Source organism: Triticum urartu, chromosome 4, assembly GCF_003073215.2.
Source record: "Triticum urartu cultivar G1812 chromosome 4, Tu2.1, whole genome shotgun sequence".
Classification (NCBI taxonomy): Eukaryota; Viridiplantae; Streptophyta; class Magnoliopsida; order Poales; family Poaceae; genus Triticum; species Triticum urartu.
This window is the reverse complement of record NC_053025.1, coordinates 136,164,262-136,177,298: the sequence shown is the minus strand read 5'-3', so window position 1 is coordinate 136,177,298 and position 13,037 is coordinate 136,164,262.

The following is a 13,037-nucleotide window of genomic DNA, read 5'->3' as shown; positions in this document are numbered from 1 at the left end:
CAAGGCTATATTAAAAAACATTGTGTGATGAATAATAAGGTCAAAATTATATTTTCTTCATAAAAATACCAGGGTGTCATTTGTGCACGAAATTTCACACATGAGTAAAATGGTTGATCAAGTTTGATACCCCTAAATTTCAGTTTTTTTTACTATTTTCTCAAAAATTTAATATTCGCATAGGTGAACGTGAAACCACGTTCACATTTGTATTTTTGTAAAAGAACGCCCCAATATTCTTAAGAGACAATTCCTTTTTGCGGGGGCTTAGAGACTTTCTACTATACTTGGAGAGTACCAAAATGTCATATCCTTTTATGTTATAAAAAAACCTTAACATTTACTGATAAATGCATACGTAAATGGGTAAGATCTATAGGTACTTGTGTGCTTGAGAAGTTGTTCTTTCTGCTTTGGACATCTCCAACGGCGACCCGCAAATTTCCTTCTGTATCTGTTCGTGGACGAAGGATCAGTCCATAGACACGAATGTAGGAGGTAGTCATCCAATGTTGCTCGTACACATTTCGACCCGCATTTGAACTAACCAAACGAAAATCATGCAAACCCACCGATATTCATCAAAGTTCGAATAGAAAATAGTATAAATCATCCATACATAGCATGCAACTTAAGTCGAGTACAACAGTGCCTCTAAATTCGACTAGATTAACCGGATGTCCAATAAGTTTTTATCAACGGATCATATTGTCCCACACATACTCCTCCTTCAGTTTCATTCAACAATGTGTGTACTTAAATGGCTGTCCCTCTGTCCCGTGATACATCACGGCAGCTCGTGCTGGCTATATAATGTGTAGACCAACATTGAGTGAACGAATAAGTTTACCGACATTTGACCGAACACCTACCAGGTGTGGTGTCTGCCATGAAGGTCGTCGACAGGGGGCGGAGTGTACCTGGATACAAACGGCTCCAGGGTGGATAGCACCGTTGTAAAGGCGAGCAGACACGTCAGTGTTGGTTGCAGACGTCCAACAATGCCTTTGTGGCTGCCGAAGACGTACAACGGTAGCGGCAGAGGTGAAAGGTGCGGATGCAAAGCAAGGGGGAGTAGGGGCGTACCGGAAGAAAATGAGACCGGGATTGAGGATTGGTGAGCCGAGGTGTTGAAGTCCTACGTGGTTGCTGTCCGGACTCTCGCAGCCCCTACCCCCCTCTCCACACACACGCACACTTTTATCTCCAATTTACGAGAGAAAGCACGTACAAATCGCCCTGCGGACCGATACACCTCTACGTTGGATGGCTTTTATGATCCAAATAGTGCGGTCAATACCTATGCAGACGATTTGAGAGTAGTTCGTTGAAAGATGCCCTTAGCTATGATTTCTCTATGCAGACGATTTGAGAGTAGTTCGTTGAAAGATGCCCTTAGCTATGATTTCTTTCTACTTGCCCAAAATTGATTTCCACGGCACACCATCGAATCTCGGCCAAAATTCTGGTTATATTCATTGGCTTGTTGCATGTGGGCAAGGCACGCGGCCAGATCACAGTGTACATCGGTAACTTAATCTGGCTAGGATTCGTGGCTTCATACATCACCACCTAGCTGGTATGTGGTCTCTCAGAGTCTCAGCGACTCGGCCTATTTCAGATTCAATCATCAAGCAGCTCGGGGCCACATTAAACCCAATACCAGAATTACTGTGCAGACGATGGACCGCCGAACGAAAATCGTACGACACTTAGAACATCTCCACTGCAGAGCGCTTGTGTAGGCGCTTACGAAAAAAAAAGAATAAATACAGTAAAATAAAAATCAGCTTACCGATTTCCAACCCGATGCTAATAAATGAAAGAATTCCTTATTTGGCCCTTTCTAAAAGTTTGCTTCCCTATTTGGCCCTGAAAAATTATTTCTTCCTTATTTGACACTCAATCTAAATTTTGTTCCTTATTCGACACTTCCGTCAACTTTTCCATCTGAAGATGTTAAGTGAGACCTAAAAAGACCAAATTACCCATCTGTACAATGCTGAGAAAAAGGAATAAAAGCAAGCGAACCGTCCCAATGTCGAAAACTGATGGCTAAAATGCATTCACCGGCGGAAAGGAAGCTTCCACCATGTCGGGTGGCAAGAAGCTTCATGGCTGACGGCCGGCATGACGTGCATTTCTAGCTCAATTTTTTTCCTTAGTGAGAGTCCAGCTAGCACAAAGTAATTATGCATGCGTGGACTGGCAGCTACACAGCCAGTAGCACAGTATCACGTGCGCAGCATATCTATCACAATATCGGTACAGTTTACCTTATGATGCGAGTAGAATTGTAAACGAGCGAGACAAGGAACAAATGATTGAATTGAACTCTTTATTGATGGTTACAAAATCCTTATATACGATGGGAATGGAGGCGTTCGAAAGACGCGACTATTCAGGCGCGGCCGCGACAGCAGCGGAGATTATTCCCTTAATTGATGCTGTGTTAATTAATCTTAACACCTTACTTTCCTAAGGCGTCGTCGGTGGAACCGGATCCTGTAACATTAAGAAGTAAAGTTAAAGAAGCTATAGTACCATAACTTCCCTTCTTTCTATTCACATGATTAAGATTAAAATGACTTAAATTAATTTGTAAATTGACGATCTACTGCATATATTTATAGTAATTACATACAAACAAACTAATGATGAAATAAAACTATTTTAAATTATTTATATCTACAGTAAATATCAACAGTAAACAACCTTCTAATTTTCTACTAACCGTCCTTAACTTTCCTTCTTCATTTTACTCTATGTTAGCACTATAGCACGGTGACTTTCCTTCGCTATGTTAGAGGATCCGGTTTCGTCACTGACGAGCATGCATGAGGCCGCCATCCTTGTCCTTGTACACGACGGTGAACCTTAGATCCAGCCAACGAGACGTGCCACGTGCCTGTGGCAAGTAGAGTAACTAGCATCCGTGCGTTTTGTGTGTTTCTGGCCGCGGGTAGCTATAATACAATGGATAAGGTTGATCATTTTACTAGCTGGCTTTGGCCATCATCGAGCAGGTACATGATTCTGAACAGTTCTCCTAGGCATGGTGTGCAATTTTATTTTATTTTGAACACCTCACGATGTGCTAGTTATGCACGTATGCTTCTGGTCGATTTTCGATCACTTAATTTAAATCATATGCCTCGATATTTTGAACATTTTGATCTAGTGTAAAATATAGCATTTCTCTAGTAATTTTAATCACATACGGCACCAAGGGTAAAACTATCTTTTCTCATTCCACTTAACACCGTTTTTTCTTTTTTGCGGGGTAAGAGATATTTTATTTCTCTGAAATAGGGTTATTGCCGGCTAATACAAAACTAGAAAGTCTCTGGAACATGGCGCAACCACAAGGCGGTGCTACCTCCAGAACAATCAATATTAGCTAGACTATGAACAACTCTATTTTAACACCATTGGATGACAAAATTGACGGAAGTGTCGATTTAGGAACAAAATTTAAATTGAGTGTCAAATAAGGAAGAAATAATTTTTCAGGGCCAAATAGAGAAGCAAATTTTTAGAAAGAGTCAAGTAAGGAATTCTCTTCTAATAAATCGGAAAACAGTAGAAAAAATCAAACGCTACATGCATCGCTAGAGTCCCGCGAGAAAAAAGGCAAAGCGTCCGCCTCCACTCTTCGCGTTGATGCGAGGTAAGGCGCTAGGTTTTGTTAATCTACCTGTCAATTGGGCAGGATATTAATCCTAGCGTCTAGGCTTAGTGCCCCGAATTGTATATGCCCTAGGCCTCTTTTAATGTAATACTAGAAAGATGCTTAGATGTTGTGCTAAGTGCATTAAATAGCTTAGAGTATGTTAATAGTACAATCATCTGATGGTTATATGATATTGTCACGTCATCTCTAGTCAAACTTATAGCCAGCATGTACACTAGTTGCATACAAAAATATGCCACTATGTTCATACATGGCTCACCTCATTCTCTTAGAAAGTGTCTGGGAACGGGTGTTGTAGCCGGTTGTTAATCAGTAGCCTGTTTCTCTTATCTCTTCATTTCTCTCTTTCCAGATTTAAAAGACATAAACTTTAAAGTCTTACGGCCGGGCTATATCATCTTATTGTACTTCCTCTTAGCAACACAAATCCTCAATGAATAGGTGCTTAACTTGTTATAGCAAGCTTCATTTGTTGTGCCACGTTATTTTTTTGCTTACGTAGTATACTTAGCGTCTGTACATCATGGAGCACTGAAATAGGCCTTAGAATCCACGGCTGTAGCCCATTGAAAGACATGGATAAATGGCTGCAATTGTGTGTCGTACGGATTTGATGAACATGGTTTCAAATGCACTTCTTATGAATACATAGTCGACTAGTATACTTGCGTATGAAGTTTCCCGAAAAATGGACAAATGTTCTATTCTTGACAAAAATGCTAAAATCAAAGCTATATTAAAAAACATTGTTTGATGAATAGTAAGGTCCCAACTGTTTTTTCTTCACAAAGAATATCAGGGATGGCATTTGTTCACGAAACACCACACATTAGTAGAATGGTCGACCAAATTTGATAACCTAAAATTTCAGAATTTTTTTAAACTTCATAATTTTTTTCTTTCAAATTTACAATTTATTAGGTGCGTGTGGAACCATGTTCACTTTTGTATTTTCGTAAAATAATGCCTCTATATTCTTTGAGCCTTTCTACTATACTTGGAGGATACCAACAGCTCATATCCTTTTATGTTTAAAAAAACTTAACATTTACATGATAAATGCATACATAAAATTGAAATGTGTCGCGAAAGAAATATAGGCAAGATCGATAGGTACTTGTGTGCTTGAGAAGTTGTTCTTCCTGCTTAGCTATGATTCGACGGCGCATCATCGAATCTCGGCCACAATTCTGGCTATATTCATTAGCTTGTTGCATGTGGGCGTGGTACCACGGCTGGATCAGTGTACATCGGTCACTTAACCTGGCTAGGATTCGTGCTTCATACATCACCACCTAAAAGGTACCTAGCTCTCTCAACTTATTTCAGGTTCAATCATGAAGCAGCTTAGAGCATCTACAATAGTACTTTGCAAATCCGGTCCATTAAGCGCCCGCGGACGCGATCCGCGAATGGTGATCAGTCACGTCTTAAATTAGCCACTTTGCATCTATTTCTCTCATATTTTATCTCTTAAATTCACACAAAACATGCAAAAGAAATCCTATGTACTACATCTCCGTATTACCCTAACTACTCTTCATTGTTGAAGATGTCCACAACGACGGTGCCAGGCGCCGGCTGAACGAGCGAGTAGGAGGGCTACGGCTCATCCTCCTCCCGCTCGACCTCATCCAGGTAGGCGAGCATCTCCACCTCCCCCGCGGCCTGCTGCGCATCCATTTCCTGCCGGCGACGGCATCTTGCCTCCACAGCTGACTCCAACCAGTGGGAATTGAGGATAGCCTGCCGCTCCGCCTGCAGATCCCCGTTGCCAGCGTCTCCCACACCCTCCTTCTCCGGCTCATCCCCCTCCTCCTCAAGGTCCTCCTCCTCGTCCTCATCCTCGTCCACCTCCTCCTCCTCCTCCGGATCAACTACATCTGGAGGTAGCCCCGCGGCGATCCGGGCTTCGCGCCTAGCCCGGATCTGCTCAGCGGCGCTCCGGCGTCAGAAATGGCTCGCTCCTCACCCGACGGCGTGGGGACATGGCTACTAGGTGGACGGGTGGAGTGGAAAGTGGCGGCGGCGGTGGACAGGAGGAGGAAAATATGGATGGATGGTAGGGTTCCGATGCCGCCGGTCGACTTAAATAATCGGGCAAGGCACTACGCAGCCCGCCGAAACTATGCCACATGGCGTCACCAGTCCGACGGAAGAGACGCGCTTCAGATCGTCGGGTTTGAGGGCATTTCTGATTGGGACCCCTTCGTTAGTCCGATGTGGCGGGCGTGTCCGGGCGCCCCATATTTGGGTTGGATATGAGGGGTGCCGGTCGGCCCAGGCATTTGAGGCCCGTTTGAGGCATCCGTCTGGGTCGAAAAAATGTGACCAATAAGTGACCGGGCGGCCCGCCCGAACGTATGAGGCGGGTTTGAGGTGCCCGGCTGTAAATGTTCTCAGGGTCCCATTAAACCCAATAAGCCCAAGAGGCTAGGCGAGTGCTTTCTTTTTCATGGAACCTTGTCAAGAGGGCCAGGTGCTCCTATTATTTCACTAGAAAGACTATAATTGATCTGGTTTATAAGAAAAAATAGGCTAAAAACCACATGACTACTTGGTTGATAAAGGACAATTAGGTGAAAACCTCAACAATGAACACGAAAAGAAAAGAAGAAAAAGACAAAGGAAACAACAAAAACCGCAGTCGGCCAACTTGACCTTCATCGCCTACTCGCTGACAACCTGGACAAAGTGAGAGAGATGTTCAGAAAAGCCTTCAAGAAGGAAAGGCGTCTTCATTGCAGGCATCGATCCGGTCAATCAATAAAGCTTTCGCCTAGAAGTCGTCCACGACTCCTTGTAGAAACATGGGAAAGGGTCCAGCCACACCAACAACCACCACGACAACCCAATAAACAACCAACCACAGCCTAGTTGAGAGGGCAAACCCTTCGACAACGACTCCCAAGGAAGAGGCACCACCGCGGCATCTTTATTGGTAACCGATCCCCATTAGAAGCATGGCTTTCGCCCATGGAGGCTGGAACCAAGAGTATGTCGGTCAAGCCACCCTATCACCAAGGAGACAAGCTCGTGGACGCGCAACCATCGCCATGCCGTCACCAACCATCACGCCCTTCGAGCCAGCACCTTGTCCTTGATCATCTTGTTGGTCGGCCTCCATGTTGGCAGACATGATGGAAACGTGATACGTCTGTAATGTATCTATTTTTTGAACACTTTTGCTTAACTTTGGGCGCAAAAATTGCTCCTATGAATAAAAACTAACCGGGACTAACATTGTTTTTAGAATAAAAAAATACATGGTGTTATATTTTTGTATAGGAAAGTGTTCAGGAAAAAATAATAATTTTTTTGCAACATATGATGGACCAGGGGCCTGGAATCGGGCTAGGAGGTGGCACATGGTGCCTAGGTGCTCCACTTAGGCTTCCACCTTATAGGGGCACTTAGGGTATGTGTGATCCCTATAGCTGCCCTCTGGTGTTTTTGGCTTTATATTGCCCTGAAACCCTTTCATGATTATTGCGTGATTTTTCTATGACATGGAGACATCGTCACCATTATTCTTCATCCCGAAGGGCCGCTGGAGGCTAGAGTTTTGCCTCCGGAGAGGGGTTAGGGGGACATACTATGCGACAAAAAACATTATGGTATACAATCACACCCAGTATCACTATGAAGATGAAGGATAGATCTAATCTCACCAACTAGATCGCAGCGTAGGAGAAGAGGAAGTTGGTGACAATCAGACGATTTCTGAAGCTACATTATAACTCCCAACTAGGGTTGCAAACGAGTCGAGTTTGAGTGAGATGGATTAGGATCAACTCAACTTTTATTAAAATTCAAGCGAGCTCAAACCATGCGAAGCTCAAGGTTGAGTTGTAGAAAGTGGCTGGTGCTCAGCTTGTAACAATCTCAAGTTGATCACGATCTAGTTTCAAGCTAAAGATGATGATTTTTTAATAATCAAAGACATTTTTTCAAACAAGTTAGGCCACAACACAACATAAGAAACCATTAAATAATTCAACTTACTCTTTCTGAACTTAAGATGTAACACCCCGGATGTAACTTTCCCTATTTGTACTCCAACTCTTGCCGTTTCTGGCGTTAAGTTATATTTATTTCCTCGGGTTCGGTTTTTTTGTCTCCGTGTGTTGTTGTCGTTGTCATGCATCTCATATCATGTCATCATGTGCATTGCATTTGCATACGTGTTCGTCTCATGCATTCGAACATTTTCCCCGTTGTCCGTTTTGCATTCCGGCGCTTCGCTCTCCTCCGGTGGTCATTTCTAGCTTTCTTTCGTGTGTGGGGATTAAACATTTCCGGATTGGACCGAGACTTGCCAAGCGGCCTTGGTTTATTACCGGTAGACCGCCTGTCAAGTTTCGTATCATTTGGACTTCGTTTGATACTCCAACGGTTAACCGAGGGACCGAAAAGGCCTCGTATGTGTTGCAGCCCAACACCCCTCCAATTTGGCCCAAAACCCACCAAACTCTGCTTCATCATCTAGAGCGTTCGATCACGATCGCGTGGCCAAAAACCGCACCTCATTTGGACTCTCCTAGCTCCCTCTATGCCTATAAATAGACCCCTCCGTTTTCGGATCTCCTCCTACCTCCGAAACCCTAGAAATCGTCCCCGCGCCGCGCCGGACAAAACTCTGCCGATGGACATTGTCCGGCCGTCCCCGCCGCCGCCACGTGTCGCCACCGCGTTCGTTCCCCGCCGCCGCCTCCCGCCGGCCCGCCAGGCCCGGGGCGGGCCCTCCTCCTCCGCCGCCTGGGCCGAGCCGCCCCGCCGCCAGCCTTCCTCCGCGCCGCCGCCGCCTCGCCTCGCCCGCGGCCGCCGCACCGCGCCGCCCCGCCGCCACCGCACCGCGCCGCCCCGCCGCCGCCGCCTCGCCCGCACCGCCCCGCCGCCGCCGCCTCGCCGCGCGCCGCCGGCCGGCCCGGATCCGGCGAAGATCCGGCCGGCCCCTTTCTCCCCGGCCACTCCGGTGAGCTCCAGATCGCGCCGGCGAACCTCGGCCCGCGTGCCCCCGAAACCCTAGATCCAGATCCGGAGGTTGAATTTTTCCCAAGTCCCCAGAATTTTTAGTTCATATGCCCATGTTCGCGGCTCCGTAAGTTTGCATCCGTATCTCCGATTCATGCATATAGCATATCAAAATGTTCATCTCAGAGAGTACATCATTTCATTCCATTGCATCATTTTCATTAGAGTTCATCTTGTTGCCTGAAATGCTGTTAGAAGAGGGCTACTTGAGTTAATTGTCAGATCTGCTACTCCATTTAGCACTTTTGTCATTTTTGCCATGATTATTGTGTGCATGATATGCCCGTGAGTTCTACATGTGTTTTGTTAAGGGTTTTTTCATATTTACAGAGGTGCAACCCATGTATTTTTAGGATGTGTGTGGTGACTTGTGCAAGCTTGCAAAGTGGTGCACTTGCTAAGTCTGTTTTCAGGGACTTAGTAATTTCACTAAGTCCTGGAGCTGGTTATCTCATGATGCCATATGTTCTTATTGTTTCCTAGTGATCCGTGCCTATTTTGAGGATGATCAGTAAGGATGTTTTGTTAATATTGTAGTGCTCTATCCATACATGTCTTTGTTTGCAATTATGGAGCATCCTAGCTTGAGTCAATCGAGCTCTACTTTTGCTACTTTATGAATCTGGGCAGATTGTCAACTTGTTTGCAATTTTGCCGGTGATGTTGTAGTTGATCCGTGCATGCTATGCTATTGTTCTTGTCATGCCTAGCTTGCATTTTGTGCCTTATTGATGGATGTATGCTTGTATTGCCATGACTTGCTCTGTAGTGAGTGCATCGAGCTCGTAAACATGCCTACTTGAGTTATATTTCAGCATGTGTCAGTTTTTCACTAAGTCTGAAACTGATTATGTTTTTGCTATGTTCACATGCTCGCAATTGTATTTTCTGATCCCTTTTGGCTCAAGGTCACTAAGGGACTTTTGTTAAGCTCTTTGAGTAACTCCATGCCATGCTTTACTTTGCCATGTTCAGGTCCTATAGCATGTAGTTTTGTTGCTCCGAAGAGGGCTACCTGATCTGAAATTCCAGACAAGTGTTAATTTCACTAAGTCTGAGATCTGTTTGTCATACGCATTTTTGCCATGCTTGTTTGAACCTGTTAATGGATGAATTGGCCGTAGCTTAGTGCTAGACTTTTGTTAAGCATCTTGTGTGCATACCTGCCATGTATTTTGTTGACATGTTTGGGTGCTGTTGCATGTTCATCTCATTGCATTTAGAGGCCTACTTGCTGTAAATCGCAGACCGGTATCATATTTGAATCACTTGCCATTTCCAAACCGTAACTCCGATTCCGGCGTTCTTTATATCGTTTTCAAGCGATTTAATCTCATCTTTCATGTGGCACACTTGGTTTTCCAAGATGAGGCCAGGTTCATGCATTTCCTGTCATATCTTGCATTTTGCATCCCGCATCGCATCCCGCATAGCATATCATCTTTGCATTGTGTTGTTTGAGTTTGCACGTGGTTGATTGTATCCTTGTTGCTTGTTTGTCTTGTTTGGGTAGAGCCGGGAGACGAGTTCTCTAACAAGGAGCCCGTTGAGTTTGCTTTCAAGGATCCAGTCAACTCTGACAACTGTGCAGGCAAGATGATCATACCCTCGAAATCACTACTATCTTTGCTATGCTAGTTTGCTCGCTATTTTGCTATGCCATTGCTACGATGCCGACCACTTGCTTGCAAGCCTCCAAAATTTCCATGTCAAACCTCTAACCCACCATTGTCCTAGCAAACCATTGATTGGCTATGTTACCGCTTTGCTCAGCCCCCTCTTATAGCGTTGCTAGTTGCAGGTGAAGTTTGGAGGCCGTTCCTTGTTGGAACATTTATTTACTTGTTGGGATATCATTATATTGCCTTGTTATCTTTATGCATCTATATACTTGGTAAAGGGTGGAAGGCTCGGCCTCTCGCCTAGTGTTTTGTTCCACTCTTGCCGCCCTAGTTTCCGTCATATCGGTGTTATGCTCCCGGATTTTTGCGTTCCTTACGCGGTTGGGTTATAATGGGAACCCCTTGATAGTTCACCTTGATTAAAGCTTTTCCAGCAATGCCCAACCTTGGTTTTACCATTTTCCACCTAGCCTTTTCTTTCCCTTGGGTTCTGTAGACTCAAGGGTCATCTTTATTTTAACCCCCCCGGGCCAGTGCTCCTCTGAGTGTTGGTCCACCTGTCAGCTACCGGTGGCCACCAAGGGCAACTCTGGGCTGGCCTACCCGTACCTAGGACAATCTGAGTGTGCCCTGAGAAAGAGATATGTGCAGCTCCTATCGGGATTTGTCGGCACATTCGGGCGGTGTTGCTGGTCTTGTTTTAACCTGTCGAAGTGTCTTGAGTTACCGAGATACTGAGTCTGATCGGAACGTCTTGGGAGGAGGTCTATTCCTTCGTTGACCGTGAGAGCTTATCATGGGCTAAGTTGGGACTCCCCTGCAGGGATTGAACTTACGAAAGCCGTGCCCGCGGTTATGGGCAGATGGGAATTTGTTAATATCCGGTTGTAGATAACTTGAACCTTAATTAATTAAAATGAATCAACCGAGTGTGTTACCGTGATGGCCTCTTCTCGGCGGAGTCCGGGAAGTGGACACGGTGTTGGAGTAATGTTTGCGCAGGTTGCTCTCTAGTTTCTCGCTCGCGCTTTGCCTCCTCTTCTCGCTCTCTTTTGCGAATAAGTTAGCCACCATATATGCTAGTCGCTTGCTGCAGCTCCATATATTTACCTTGCCATACCTATAAGCTTAAATAGTCTTGATCGCGAGGGTGCGAGATTGCTGAGTCCCTGTGGCTCACAGATTACTATTATACCAGATGCAGGGCCTGATGATTCCGCTCCAGGTGACGCGTATCAGCTCAAGTGGGAGTTCGATGAAGACTCTCAACGTTACTATGTTTCCTTTCCCGATGATCAGTAGTGGTGCCCAGTTGGGGGTGAACGGGACCGTGTCGCATGTTGGGTTCTCTTTTATTTTGGCGCCGTAGTCGGGCCATGAGTGTTTGGATGATGTAATGTTATTTATGCACTTGATTGACGTGGCGAGTGTAAGCCAACTATGTTATCTCCCTTTTTATTATCATATTACATGGGATGTTGTGAAGATTGCTTAGCTTGCGACATATGCCTTCAATGCGATTATGTCTCTAAGTCGTGCCTCGACACGTGGGAGCTATAGTCGCATCAAGGGTGTTACAAGTTGGTATCAGAGCCTTCCCCGACCTTAGGAGCCCCATTGCTTGATCGTTTTAGCGGCCGAGTTGTGTCTAGAAAAATGTTTTGAGTCTTTAGGAATTATATGTCGGAGAGATTAGGAATTCTTTTTACTTCCCAGTCTCCTCATCGCTCTGGTAAGGCATCCTGACGTAGAGTTTTGACTCTTCTCTTCTCAAATTTCACTAAAAAAAATTTAGGATCACACGGGTATCTTGGAATCGTTTCGATGGTTTTATGATGAGAACATTGTCTTGGTGCCTCCTGTCAGGGGTTTAGTGGAAGTGTCCCGGGGAGTTGAGCTCTGAGGTGTTGTCATCATAATTTTATCGTTGCAGTTTTGGAATACCTGAGTCTAGTACGCCGACATCGAAAATCTCTTTTATGTAGTTCGTTGGTGAGATAACCTCGACGCCACCCAGTACTGGGGCGGGAGTTCAGGAGTATCGCCATAACTTGTATAACGGATGCTTTTCGAAGGTTGAGGTAGATGGTTTCCGAAGTTTTCTTGGTTATGTGTTGAAGGATGGATACAACTGGATGTAGGATTTGCTAGTTTGGGTGAGATATTATGCTTCCCCTGTATCCCCAACACCTGATTGCATAACCGGAAAGGTTCGGGAGTTTCATAGGTGGGAATTCTAGTAGCTCTAGTTCTTCTTCCACGGATATTGGTTTGAGATTGGGATTTCTTACCGATTATTCGTTCTTGATCCGTACCTTGTTGATTTATTTCTCTACCTTAATTCTACGTGGCTTCTCAATTTATGGATATGTGACCATTTTAAGAGGAATGCATTCGTTCATTTTGTTCGGATGTGAAGACTATATGTTGCAATTTTCATTCCGTTGGATCCAGCTTCAATATTTGTCTGTCAATGTGCTAATGGTGGTCAACCTCTTCAGGATGGCTCCTCCAACGCGCACGACTCTGAATCCTGATCCACCACCACCTCCCCTCCTCCAGAGGCATGGCAAGCTGTGATGGCCGCAACCAATGCAAACACACAGTTGATCATGCAAATTCTTCAAGAGCGCAACCAAGGGAATCAAGGCAGCAATCAGAATCACTTTGCTACACTCAACCAGTTC